This window comes from Scyliorhinus torazame, chromosome 16 (genome assembly GCF_047496885.1).
Source record: "Scyliorhinus torazame isolate Kashiwa2021f chromosome 16, sScyTor2.1, whole genome shotgun sequence".
Classification (NCBI taxonomy): Eukaryota; Metazoa; Chordata; class Chondrichthyes; order Carcharhiniformes; family Scyliorhinidae; genus Scyliorhinus; species Scyliorhinus torazame.
The window spans coordinates 18511367-18524020 of record NC_092722.1 but is presented as its reverse complement, the minus strand read 5'-3'; the positions used below and the strand labels follow the sequence as shown (position 1 = coordinate 18524020).

The window sequence follows — 12654 nt, the reverse complement described above, 5'->3', positions numbered from 1 at the left end:
CCCAGATTCGGCAACGCCAACCCTCCTCTATCTCTGCTACGCTCCAAGAACCCCCTCCTTACCCTTGGGGTCTTGCTCGCCCACACAAAACCCATAATGCTCCTGCCTACCCTCTTAAAAAAGGCCTTGGTGACCATGATTGGAAGGCACTGGAACACAAAAAGAAACCTTGGGACGACCACCATTTTAATCGACTGTACCCTGCCCGCCAGCGGGAGTGGCAACATGTCCCACTTTTTAAAACCCTCCTCCATCTGTTCCACCAGCCGTGTCAAATTTAGTTTGTGCAGTGCCCCCCAGCTCCTAGCTACCTGAATCCCCAAGTATCGAAAGCTCCTTTCCGCCCTCCTCAACGGTAGGTCGTCTATCCCTCTTCCCTGATCCCCTGGATGCACCACAAAGAGCTCACTCTTTCCCACGTTGAGCTTATAGCCCGAAAAGTCTCCAAACTCCCTTAGGATCTGCATGACCTCAACCATCCCCTTCACTGGATCCGCCACATACAGCAACAGGTCACCTGCGTACAGCGACACTCGATGTTCCTCTCCCCCTCAGACCACCCCCTTCCATTTCCCCGACTCCCTTAACACCATGGCCAAAGGTCCAATTGCCAATGCAAACAACAGGGGGGACAGGGGGCACCCCTGCCTCGTCCCTCGATACAGCCGGAAATACTCCGACCTCCGCCGGTTCGTGACCACACTCGCCACCGGGGCTCTATACAGGAGCTTGACCCAACTAATAAACCCTCCCCCGAACCCAAACCTCCTCAACACTTCCCAGAGGTACTCCCACTCTACTCGGTCGAAGGCCTTCTCCGCATCCATAGCTGCCACAATCTCCGCCTCTCCCTCCACCGATGGCATCATTATCACATTTAGGAGCCTTCGCACATTGGTATTTAGCTGCCTGCCCTTTACGAATCCCGTCTGGTCCTCGTGAATCACCCCCGGGACACAGTCCTCAATCCTCGTAGCCAACATTTTTGCCAGCAGCTTAGCATCTACGTTGAGGAGCGAGATCGGTCTATACGACCCACATTGCAGTGGGTCCTTATCCCGCTTCAAGATCAAAGAGATCGTCGCCTCCGACATTGTCGGGGGCAGGGTCCCCCCTTCCCTTGCTTCATTGAAGGTCCTTACCAGCAACGGGGCTAACAGGTCTACATACTTCCTATAAAACTCCACCGGGAACCCATCCGGCCCCGGGGCCTTCCCTGCCTGCATGCTCCCCAGTCCTTTAACCAGCTCCTCCACCCCAATTGGCGCCCCCAAACCAGCCACCTCCTGCTCCTCCACCCTCGGGAACCTCAGTTGGTCCAAGAATCGTCGCATCCCCTCTTTTCCCCCTGGGGACTGGGACCTATACAGCTCCTCGTAAAAGGCCTTGAATGCCTCATTCACTTTCATCGCACTCCGCACTGTAGTTCCCCTGCCATTCTTGATTCCACCTATTTCCCTCGCTGCCATCCTCTTACGGAGCTGATGTGCCAGCATCCGACTCGCCTTCTCCCCATATTCATATATCGCCCCCTGTGCCTTCCTCCACTGTGCCTCTGCCTTCCCTGTGGTCAACAGGTCGAACTCCGTCTGGAGACTTCGTCTCTCCCTGAGTAGTCCCTCATCAGGGGCCTCTGCATATCTCCTGTCCACTCTTAAAATCTCCCCCACTAACCTCTCCCTTTCCCTGCCCTCTCTCTTCACTCTATGAGCCCTGATGGAGATTAACTCTCCCCTGACCACCGCCTTTAGCGCCTCCCATACTACTCCCACCTGCACCTCCCCGTTGTCGTTGGCCTCCAGATACCTTTCGATGCACCCCCGCACCCTCCCACACACTTCCTCGTCTGCCAGCAGTCCTACATCCAACCTCCACAACGGGCATTGGTCTCTCTCCTCCCCCAGCTCTAGCTCCACCCAATGCGGGGCATGGTCTGAAATGGCTATGGCTGAATACTCCGTTCCCTCCACTTTCGGGATCAATGCCCTGCCCAGAACAAAAAAATCTATACGGGAGTAGGCCTTATGTACGTGGGCTAACCTACACTTCTTTAGACTGTGGGAGGAAACCGGAGCACCCGGAGGAAACCCACGCAGACACGGGAAGAACGTGCAGACTCAGCACAGACAGTGGCCCAAGCAGGGAATCGAACCTGGGACCCTGGAGCTGTGATGCCATAGTGCTAACCACTGCGCTACCGTACTACTGTTAACCAAACTTGAGGTTTGGTTAACAGCTGTGATGGCTTTTGTAGTTGAAGGATTGGCATTTGCCTTTGCAGGTGGACTTAACAAGCTAAACCTGGGACTGAGTGACAGCTCCTGTTTTCACTTTTACAGTACTGCAGGTGGTGACCTTTGGTAGCCGGATTTTCATTTTGACAGTTGTTTTAGAAAGCTTCCTCAGTCTCTCCCTGTTGAAAAATTAGTTTCTGGTTCAAGGCGTCTGTCTCATGATGACCAACATGACTTTCCCTTAAGGCAGCTTCCAGGTGTTTGATACAGTATGAAACCCAAAGATGGCTGCTCCCAAACTGACCAATCATGCTTCTATATTCGGTATTGGCCATTCCAACAGCCTTTCTTCCACCTGGGGATCATTTACTATGCCCCCACGCAATTGTAAAAACTGGCCTTTTCACGCCAGAAAAACTGGCGTGAAAAGGACACATATTAACAGCACAGCAGGGGGCTAGCAGGGACCCGTCCGGAAGCTCGCAGTTTTGTTGCAGATACGGACCCCCTCACATCCGGGTCAGAGGGCGCGCATGCGCAAGGCGGCGGCCTCCAGCGGCCGCGACGTGCTCCATGGCAGACTCAGACCGCGGAGCTGGACCTCCCAAATAGTGCCCCCGATCGGCCGCGCGCCCTGTCACTTGTACAGGTTTGTCACCTGCACAGGTTTCTCATTTGTACAGTGATATGTAATCAATACGCTTGAGACCACGAGGAGTCATATCGATCTAGCTTTAATCAGATAGAACTGTACCCAGCAGTGATGTTACAGAAGTGAAGACTGCTGGGACGACATCGGTTCTTATACCCCGCCTCGCAGGGCGGAGCTATATACATTACCCAATGGTAGACCCCGCGGTCTAGCCAATATCATCCACCTCTCAGGTACTGCAATACCTGGTATTACCACATACAGGTTTGTCACTGGTACATGTTTGTCACCTGTGCAGGGTTCTCACTGGTACAGATTTGTTTCTGGTACAGGTTTCTCACAGTTACAAGTTTGTCACGTGTACAGACTTCTCACTGCTACAGATTTGTCACTGGTACAGGTTTGTCACTGGTACAGGCTTCTCACTGCTACAGATTTGTCACTGGTACAGGTTTGTCACTGGTACAGGTTTCTCACTGGTACAGGTCTGTCACTGGTACAGGTTTGTCACTGGTACAGGTTTCTCACTGGTACAGGTCTGTCACTGGTACAGGTGTGTGACTGGTACAGGTTTGTTTCTGATACAAGTTTCTCACTGGTACAGGTTTGTGACTGGTACAGGTTTGTGACTGGTATAAGTTTCTCACTGGTACAGGTTTGTCACTGGTACAGGTTTGTCACTGGTACAGGTCTGTCACTGGTACAGGTTTGTGACTGGTACAGATTTGTCACTGGTACAGGTTTCTCACTGGTACAGGTCTGTCACTGGTACAGGTTTCTCACTGGTACAGGTTTCTCACTGGTACAGGTCTGTCACTGGTACAGGTCTGTCACTGGTACAGATTTGTCACTGGTACAGGTTTGTTTCTGGTACAGGTTTGTCACTGGTACAGGTCTGTCACTGGTACAGGTTTCTCACTGGTACAGGTTTCTCACTGGTACAGGTTTGTTTCTGGTACAGGTTTGTCACTGGTACAGATTTGTCACTGGTACAGGTTTGTTTCTGGTACAGGTTTGTCACTGGTACAGATTTGTCACTGGTACAGGTTTGTCACTGGTACAGATTTGTCACTGGTACAGGTTTGTTTCTGGTACAGGTTTGTCACTGGTACAGGTCTGTCACTGGTACAGGTTTCTCACTGGTACAGGTTTCTCACTGGTACAGGTTTGTTTCTGGTACAGGTTTGTCACTGGTACAGATTTGTCACTGGTACAGGTTTGTTTCTGGTACAGGTTTGTCACTGGTACAGGTCTGTCACTGGTACAGGTTTGTCACTGGTACAGGTCTGTCACTGGTACAGGTTTGTCACTGGTACAGGTTTGTCACTGGTACAGGTTTGTTTCTGGTACAGGTTTGTCACTGGTACAGGTCTGTCACTGGTACAGGTTTGTCACTGGTACAGGTCTGTCACTGGTACAGGTTTGTTTCTGGTACAGGTTTGTCACTGGTACAGATTTGTCACTGGTACAGGTTTGTCACTGGTACAGGTTTGTCACTGGTACAGGTTTGTTTCTGGTACAGGTTTGTCACTGGTACAGGTCTGTCACTGGTACAGGTTTGTCACTGGTACAGGTCTGTCACTGGTACAGGTTTGTCACTGGTACAGGTTTGTTTCTGGTACAGGTTTGTCACTGGTACAGGTCTGTCACTGGTACAGGTTTGTCACTGGTACAGGTCTGTCACTGGTACAGGTTTGTCACTGGTACAGGTTTGTTTCTGGTACAGGTTTGTCACTGGTACAGGTCTGTCACTGGTACAGGTTTGTCACTGGTACAGGTCTGTCACTGGTACAGGTTTCTCACTGGTACAGGTCTGTCACTGGTACAGGTTTGTCACTGGTACAGGTCTGTCACTGGTACAGGTTTGTCACTGGTACAGGTTTGTTTCTGGTACAGATTTGTCACTGGTACAGGTTTGTCACTGGTACAGGTCTGTCACTGGTACAGGTTTCTCACTGGTACAGGTCTGTCACTGGTACAGGTTTGTCACTGGTACAGGTCTGTCACTGGTACAGGTTTGTCACTGGTACAGGTTTGTTTCTGGTACAGATTTGTCACTGGTACAGGTTTGTCACTGGTACAGGTCTGTCACTGGTACAGGTTTCTTACTGGTACAGGTTTCTCACTGATACAGGTCTGTCACTGGTACAGGTCTGTCACTGGTACAGATTTGTTTCTGGTACAGGTTTCTCACTGGTACAGATTTGTTTCTGGTACAGGTTTCTCACTGGTACAGATTTGTTTCTGGTACAGGTTTGTTTCTGGTACAGGTTTCTTACTGGTACAGGTTTCTCACTGATACAGGTCTGTCACTGGTACAGGTTTGTCACTGGTACAAGTTTCTCACTGATACAGGTTTGTCACTGGTACAGGTTTCTCACTGGTACAGGTTTCTCACTGGTACAGGTTTGTTTCTGGTACAGGTTTGTCACTGGTACAGATTTGTTTCTGGTACAGGTTTCTCACTGGTACAGATTTGTTTCTGGTACAGGTTTGTTTCTGGTACAGGTTTCTTACTGGTACAGGTTTCTCACTGATACAGGTCTGTCACTGGTACAGGTTTGTCACTGGTACAAGTTTCTCACTGATACAGGTTTGTCACTGGTACAGGTTTCTCACTGGTACAGGTTTCTCACTGGTACAGGTTTGTTTCTGGTACAGGTTTGTCACTGGTACATTTTGTTTCTGGTACAGGTTTCTCACTGGTACAGGTTTGTTTCTGGTACAGGTCTGTCACTGGTACAGGTTTGTCACTGGTACAGGTCTGTCACTGGTACAGGTTTCTCACTGGTACAGGTTTGTCACTGGTACAGGTTTCTCACTGGTACAGGTTTCTCACTGGTACAGGTCTGTCACTGGTACAGATTTGTTTCTGGTACAGGTTTCTCACTGGTACAGGTTTGTTTCTGGTACAGGTTTCTCACTGGTACAGGTTTCTCACTGGTACAGATTTGTTTCTGGTACAGGTTTGTTTCTGGTACAAGTTTCTCACTGGTACAGGTTTCTCACTGGTACAGGTTTGTCACTGGTACAGGTCTGTCACTGGTACAGGTTTGTCACTGGTACAGGTCTGTCACTGGTACAGGTTTGTCACTGGTACAGATTTGTTTCTGGTACAGGTTTGTCACTGGTACAGGTTTCTCACTGGTACAGGTTTCTCACTGGTACAGGTTTGTCACTGGTACAGGTCTGTCACTGGTACAGGTTTGTCACTGGTACAGGTCTGTCACTGGTACAGGTTTGTCACTGGTACAGGTCTGTCACTGGTACAGGTTTGTCACTGGTACAGGTTTGTTTCTGGTACAGGTTTGTTTCTGGTACAGGTTTGTCACCGGTACAGATTTGTTTCTGGTACAGGTTTGTCACTGGTACAGGTTTGTCACTGGTACAGGTTTCTCACTGGTACAGGTTTGTCACCGGTACAGGTTTGTCACTGGTACAGGTTTCTCACTGGTACAGGTTTGTCACTGGTACAGGTTTGTCACCTGTACAGGTTTCTCACTGGTACAGGTTTGTCACTGGTACAGGTTTGTTTCTGGTACAGGTTTGTTTCTGGTACAGGTTTGTCACTGGTACAGGTCTGTCACTGGTACAGGTTTGTTTCTGGTACAGGTTTCTCACTGGTACAGGTCTGTCACTGGTACAGGTTTGTTTCTTGTACAGGTTTGTGACTGGTACAGGTCTGTCACTGGTACAGGTCTGTCACTGGTACAGATTTGTCACTGGTACAAGTTTCTCACTGGTACAGGTTTCTCACTGGTACAGGTCTGTCACTGGTACAGGTCTGTCACTGGTACAGGTTTGTTTCTGGTACAGATTTGTCACTGGTACAAGTTTCTCACTGGTACAGGTTTCTCACTGGTACAGGTCTGTCACTGGTACAGATTTGCCACTGGTACAAGTTTCTCACTGGTACAGGTTTCTCACTGGTACAGGTCTGTCACTGGTACAGATTTGTTTCTTGTACAGGTTTCTCACTGGTACAGGTTTCCCACTGGTACAGGTCTGTCACTGGTACAGGTCTGTCACTGGTACAGGTTTCTCACTGATACAGGTCTGTCACTGGTACAGGTTTGTTTCTGGTACAGGTTTGTTTCTGGTACAGGTTTCTCACTGGTACAGGTTTGTTTCTGGTACAGGTCTGTCACTGGTACAGGTTTCTCACTGGTACAGGTTTCTCACTGGTACAGGTTTGTCACTGGTACAGGTTTGTCGCTGGTACAGGTTTCTCACTGGTACAGGTCTGTCACTGGTACAGGTTTCTCACTGGTACAGATTTGTTTCTGGTACAGGTTTCTCACTGGTACAGGTTTCTCACTGGTACAGGTCTGTCACTGGTACAGGTTTCTCACTGGTACAGATTTGTTACTGGTACAGGTTTGTTTCTGGTACAGGTTTGTGACTGGTACAGGTCTGTCACTGGTACAGGTTTGTGACTGGTACAGGTTTGTTTCTGGTACAAGTTTGTCACTGGTACAGGTTTGTCACTGGTACAGGTCTGTCACTGGTACAGGTTTGTCACTGGCACAGATTTGTTTCTGGTACAGGTTTGTTTCTGGTACAGGTTTGTGACTGGTACAGGTTTGTTTCTGGTACAGGTTTGTCACTGGTACAGATTTGTCACTGGTACAGGTCTGTCACTGGTACAGGTTTGTCACTGGTACAGGTTTGTCACTGGTACAAGTTTCTCACTGATACAGGTTTGTCACTGGTACAGGTTTCTCACTGGTACAGGTTTCTCACTGGTACAGGTTTGTTTCTGGTACAGGTTTGTCACTGGTACAGGTTTGTTTCTGGTACAGGTTTCTCACTGGTACAGGTTTGTTTCTGGTACAGGTCTGTCACTGGTACAGGTTTGTCACTGGTACAGGTCTGTCACTGGTACAGGTTTCTCACTGGTACAGGTTTGTCACTGGTACAGGTTTCTCACTGGTACAGGTTTCTCACTGGTACAGGTCTGTCACTGGTACAGATTTGTTTCTGGTACAGGTTTCTCACTGGTACAGGTTTGTTTCTGGTACAGGTTTCTCACTGGTACAGGTTTCTCACTGGTACAGATTTGTTTCTGGTACAGGTTTGTTTCTGGTACAAGTTTCTCACTGGTACAGGTTTCTCACTGGTACAGGTTTGTCACTGGTACAGGTCTGTCACTGGTACAGGTTTGTCACTGGTACAGGTCTGTCACTGGTACAGGTTTGTCACTGGTACAGATTTGTTTCTGGTACAGGTTTGTCACTGGTACAGGTTTCTCACTGGTACAGGTTTCTCACTGGTACAGGTTTGTCACTGGTACAGGTCTGTCACTGGTACAGGTTTGTCACTGGTACAGGTCTGTCACTGGTACAGGTTTGTCACTGGTACAGGTTTGTCACCGGTACAGGTTTGTCACTGGTACAGGTTTCTCACTGGTACAGGTCTGTCACTGGTACAGATTTGTTTCTGGTACAGGTTTCTCACTGGTACAGGTTTGTTTCTGGTACAGGTTTCTCACTGGTACAGGTTTCTCACTGGTACAGATTTGTTTCTGGTACAGGTTTGTTTCTGGTACAAGTTTCTCACTGGTACAGGTTTCTCACTGGTACAGGTTTGTCACTGGTACAGGTCTGTCACTGGTACAGGTTTGTCACTGGTACAGGTCTGTCACTGGTACAGGTTTGTCACTGGTACAGATTTGTTTCTGGTACAGGTTTGTCACTGGTACAGGTTTCTCACTGGTACAGGTTTCTCACTGGTACAGGTTTGTCACTGGTACAGGTCTGTCACTGGTACAGGTTTGTCACTGGTACAGGTCTGTCACTGGTACAGGTTTGTCACTGGTACAGGTTTGTTTCTGGTACAGGTTTGTTTCTGGTACAGGTTTGTCACTGGTACAGGTCTGTCACTGGTACAGGTTTGTTTCTGGTACAGGTTTCTCACTGGTACAGGTCTGTCACTGGTACAGGTTTGTTTCTTGTACAGGTTTGTGACTGGTACAGGTCTGTCACTGGTACAGGTCTGTCACTGGTACAGATTTGTCACTGGTACAAGTTTCTCACTGGTACAGGTTTCTCACTGGTACAGGTCTGTCACTGGTACAGGTCTGTCACTGGTACAGGTTTGTTTCTGGTACAGATTTGTCACTGGTACAAGTTTCTCACTGGTACAGGTTTCTCACTGGTACAGGTCTGTCACTGGTACAGATTTGCCACTGGTACAAGTTTCTCACTGGTACAGGTTTCTCACTGGTACAGGTCTGTCACTGGTACAGATTTGTTTCTTGTACAGGTTTCTCACTGGTACAGGTTTCCCACTGGTACAGGTCTGTCACTGGTACAGGTCTGTCACTGGTACAGGTTTCTCACTGATACAGGTCTGTCACTGGTACAGGTTTGTTTCTGGTACAGGTTTGTTTCTGGTACAGGTTTCTCACTGGTACAGGTTTGTTTCTGGTACAGGTCTGTCACTGGTACAGGTTTCTCACTGGTACAGGTTTCTCACTGGTACAGGTTTGTCACTGGTACAGGTTTGTCGCTGGTACAGGTTTCTCACTGGTACAGGTCTGTCACTGGTACAGGTTTCTCACTGGTACAGATTTGTTTCTGGTACAGGTTTCTCACTGGTACAGGTTTCTCACTGGTACAGGTCTGTCACTGGTACAGGTTTCTCACTGGTACAGATTTGTTACTGGTACAGGTTTGTTTCTGGTACAGGTTTGTGACTGGTACAGGTCTGTCACTGGTACAGGTTTGTGACTGGTACAGGTTTGTTTCTGGTACAAGTTTGTCACTGGTACAGGTTTGTCACTGGTACAGGTCTGTCACTGGTACAGGTTTGTCACTGGCACAGATTTGTTTCTGGTACAGGTTTGTTTCTGGTACAGGTTTGTGACTGGTACAGGTTTGTTTCTGGTACAGGTTTGTCACTGGTACAGATTTGTCACTGGTACAGGTCTGTCACTGGTACAGGTTTGTCACTGGTACAGGTTTGTCACTGGTACAAGTTTCTCACTGATACAGGTTTGTCACTGGTACAGGTTTCTCACTGGTACAGGTTTCTCACTGGTACAGGTTTGTTTCTGGTACAGGTTTGTCACTGGTACAGGTTTGTTTCTGGTACAGGTTTCTCACTGGTACAGGTTTGTTTCTGGTACAGGTCTGTCACTGGTACAGGTTTGTCACTGGTACAGGTCTGTCACTGGTACAGGTTTCTCACTGGTACAGGTTTGTCACTGGTACAGGTTTCTCACTGGTACAGGTTTCTCACTGGTACAGGTCTGTCACTGGTACAGATTTGTTTCTGGTACAGGTTTCTCACTGGTACAGGTTTGTTTCTGGTACAGGTTTCTCACTGGTACAGGTTTCTCACTGGTACAGATTTGTTTCTGGTACAGGTTTGTTTCTGGTACAAGTTTCTCACTGGTACAGGTTTCTCACTGGTACAGGTTTGTCACTGGTACAGGTCTGTCACTGGTACAGGTTTGTCACTGGTACAGGTCTGTCACTGGTACAGGTTTGTCACTGGTACAGATTTGTTTCTGGTACAGGTTTGTCACTGGTACAGGTTTCTCACTGGTACAGGTTTCTCACTGGTACAGGTTTGTCACTGGTACAGGTCTGTCACTGGTACAGGTTTGTCACTGGTACAGGTCTGTCACTGGTACAGGTTTGTCACTGGTACAGGTTTGTCACCGGTACAGGTTTGTCACTGGTACAGGTTTGTCACCTGTACAGGTTTCTCACTGGTACAGGTTTGTCACTGGTACAGGTTTGTTTCTGGTACAGGTTTGTTTCTGGTACAGGTTTGTCACTGGTACAGGTCTGTCACTGGTACAGGTTTGTTTCTGGTACAGGTTTCTCACTGGTACAGGTCTGTCACTGGTACAGGTTTGTTTCTTGTACAGGTTTGTGACTGGTACAGGTCTGTCACTGGTACAGGTCTGTCACTGGTACAGATTTGTCACTGGTACAAGTTTCTCACTGGTACAGGTTTCTCACTGGTACAGGTCTGTCACTGGTACAGGTCTGTCACTGGTACAGGTTTGTTTCTGGTACAGATTTGTCACTGGTACAAGTTTCTCACTGGTACAGGTTTCTCACTGGTACAGGTCTGTCACTGGTACAGATTTGTCACTGGTACAAGTTTCTCACTGGTACAGGTTTCTCACTGGTACAGGTCTGTCACTGGTACAGATTTGTTTCTTGTACAGGTTTCTCACTGGTACAGGTTTCCCACTGGTACAGGTCTGTCACTGGTACAGGTCTGTCACTGGTACAGGTTTCTCACTGATACAGGTCTGTCACTGGTACAGGTTTGTTTCTGGTACAGGTTTGTTTCTGGTACAGGTTTCTCACTGGTACAGGTTTGTTTCTGGTACAGGTCTGTCACTGGTACAGGTTTCTCACTGGTACAGGTTTCTCACTGGTACAGGTTTGTCACTGGTACAGGTTTGTCGCTGGTACAGGTTTCTCACTGGTACAGGTCTGTCACTGGTACAGGTTTCTCACTGGTACAGATTTGTTTCTGGTACAGGTTTCTCACTGGTACAGGTTTCTCACTGGTACAGGTCTGTCACTGGTACAGGTTTCTCACTGGTACAGATTTGTTACTGGTACAGGTTTGTTTCTGGTACAGGTTTGTGACTGGTACAGGTCTGTCACTGGTACAGGTTTGTGACTGGTACAGGTTTGTTTCTGGTACAAGTTTGTCACTGGTACAGGTTTGTCACTGGTACAGGTCTGTCACTGGTACAGGTTTGTCACTGGCACAGATTTGTTTCTGGTACAGGTTTGTTTCTTGTACAGGTTTGTGACTGGTACAGGTTTGTTTCTGGTACAAGTTTGTCACTGGTACAGGTTTGTCACTGGTACAGGTTTGTCACTGGTACAGATTTGTCACTGGTACAGGTCTGTCACTGGTACAGGTTTGTCACTGGTACAGGTTTCTCACTGGTACAGGTTTCTCACTGGTACAGGTTTCTCACTGGTACAGGTTTGTTTCTGGTACAGGTTTGTCACTGGTACAGGTTTGTTTCTGGTACAGGTTTCTCACTGGTACAGGTTTGTTTCTGGTACAGGTCTGTCACTGGTACAGGTTTGTCACTGGTACAGGTTTCTCACTGGTACAGGTTTGTCACTGGTACAGGTTTCTCACTGGTACAGGTTTCTCACTGGTACAGGTCTGTCACTGGTACAGATTTGTTTCTGGTACAGGTTTCTCACTGGTACAGGTTTGTTTCTGGTACAGGTTTCTCACTGGTACAGGTTTCTCACTGGTACAGATTTGTTTCTGGTACAGGTTTGTTTCTGGTACAGGTTTCTCACTGGTACAGGTTTGTCACTGGTACAGGTCTGTCACTGGTACAGGTTTGTCACTGGTACAGGTCTGTCACTGGTACAGGTTTGTCACTGGTACAGATTTGTTTCTGGTACAGGTTTGTCACTGGTACAGGTTTCTCACTGGTACAGGTTTCTCACTGGTACAGGTTTGTCACTGGTACAGGTCTGTCACTGGTACAGGTTTGTCACTGGTACAGGTCTGTCACTGGTACAGGTTTGTCACTGGTACAGGTCTGTCACTGGTACAGGTTTGTTTCTGGTACAGGTTTGTTTCTGGTACAGGTTTGTCACCGGTACAGATTTGTTTCTGGTACAGGTTTGTCACTGGTACAGGTTTCTCACTGGTACAGGTTTCTCACTGGTACAGGTTTGTCACTGGTACAGGTTTGTCGCTGGTACAGGTTTCTCACTGGTACAGGTCTGTCACTGGTACAGGTTTCTCACTGGTACAGAT

General features: G+C 48.1%; 1 protein-coding gene across 2 annotated transcripts in view; it reads left to right on the top strand.

Annotated features, from left to right (window-relative positions):
• LOC140392612 (uncharacterized) overlaps positions 1-12654 on the top strand; it is a 518519-nt gene that overhangs the window by 306376 nt on the left and 199489 nt on the right. The gene's annotated exons all lie outside the window — the stretch shown is intronic.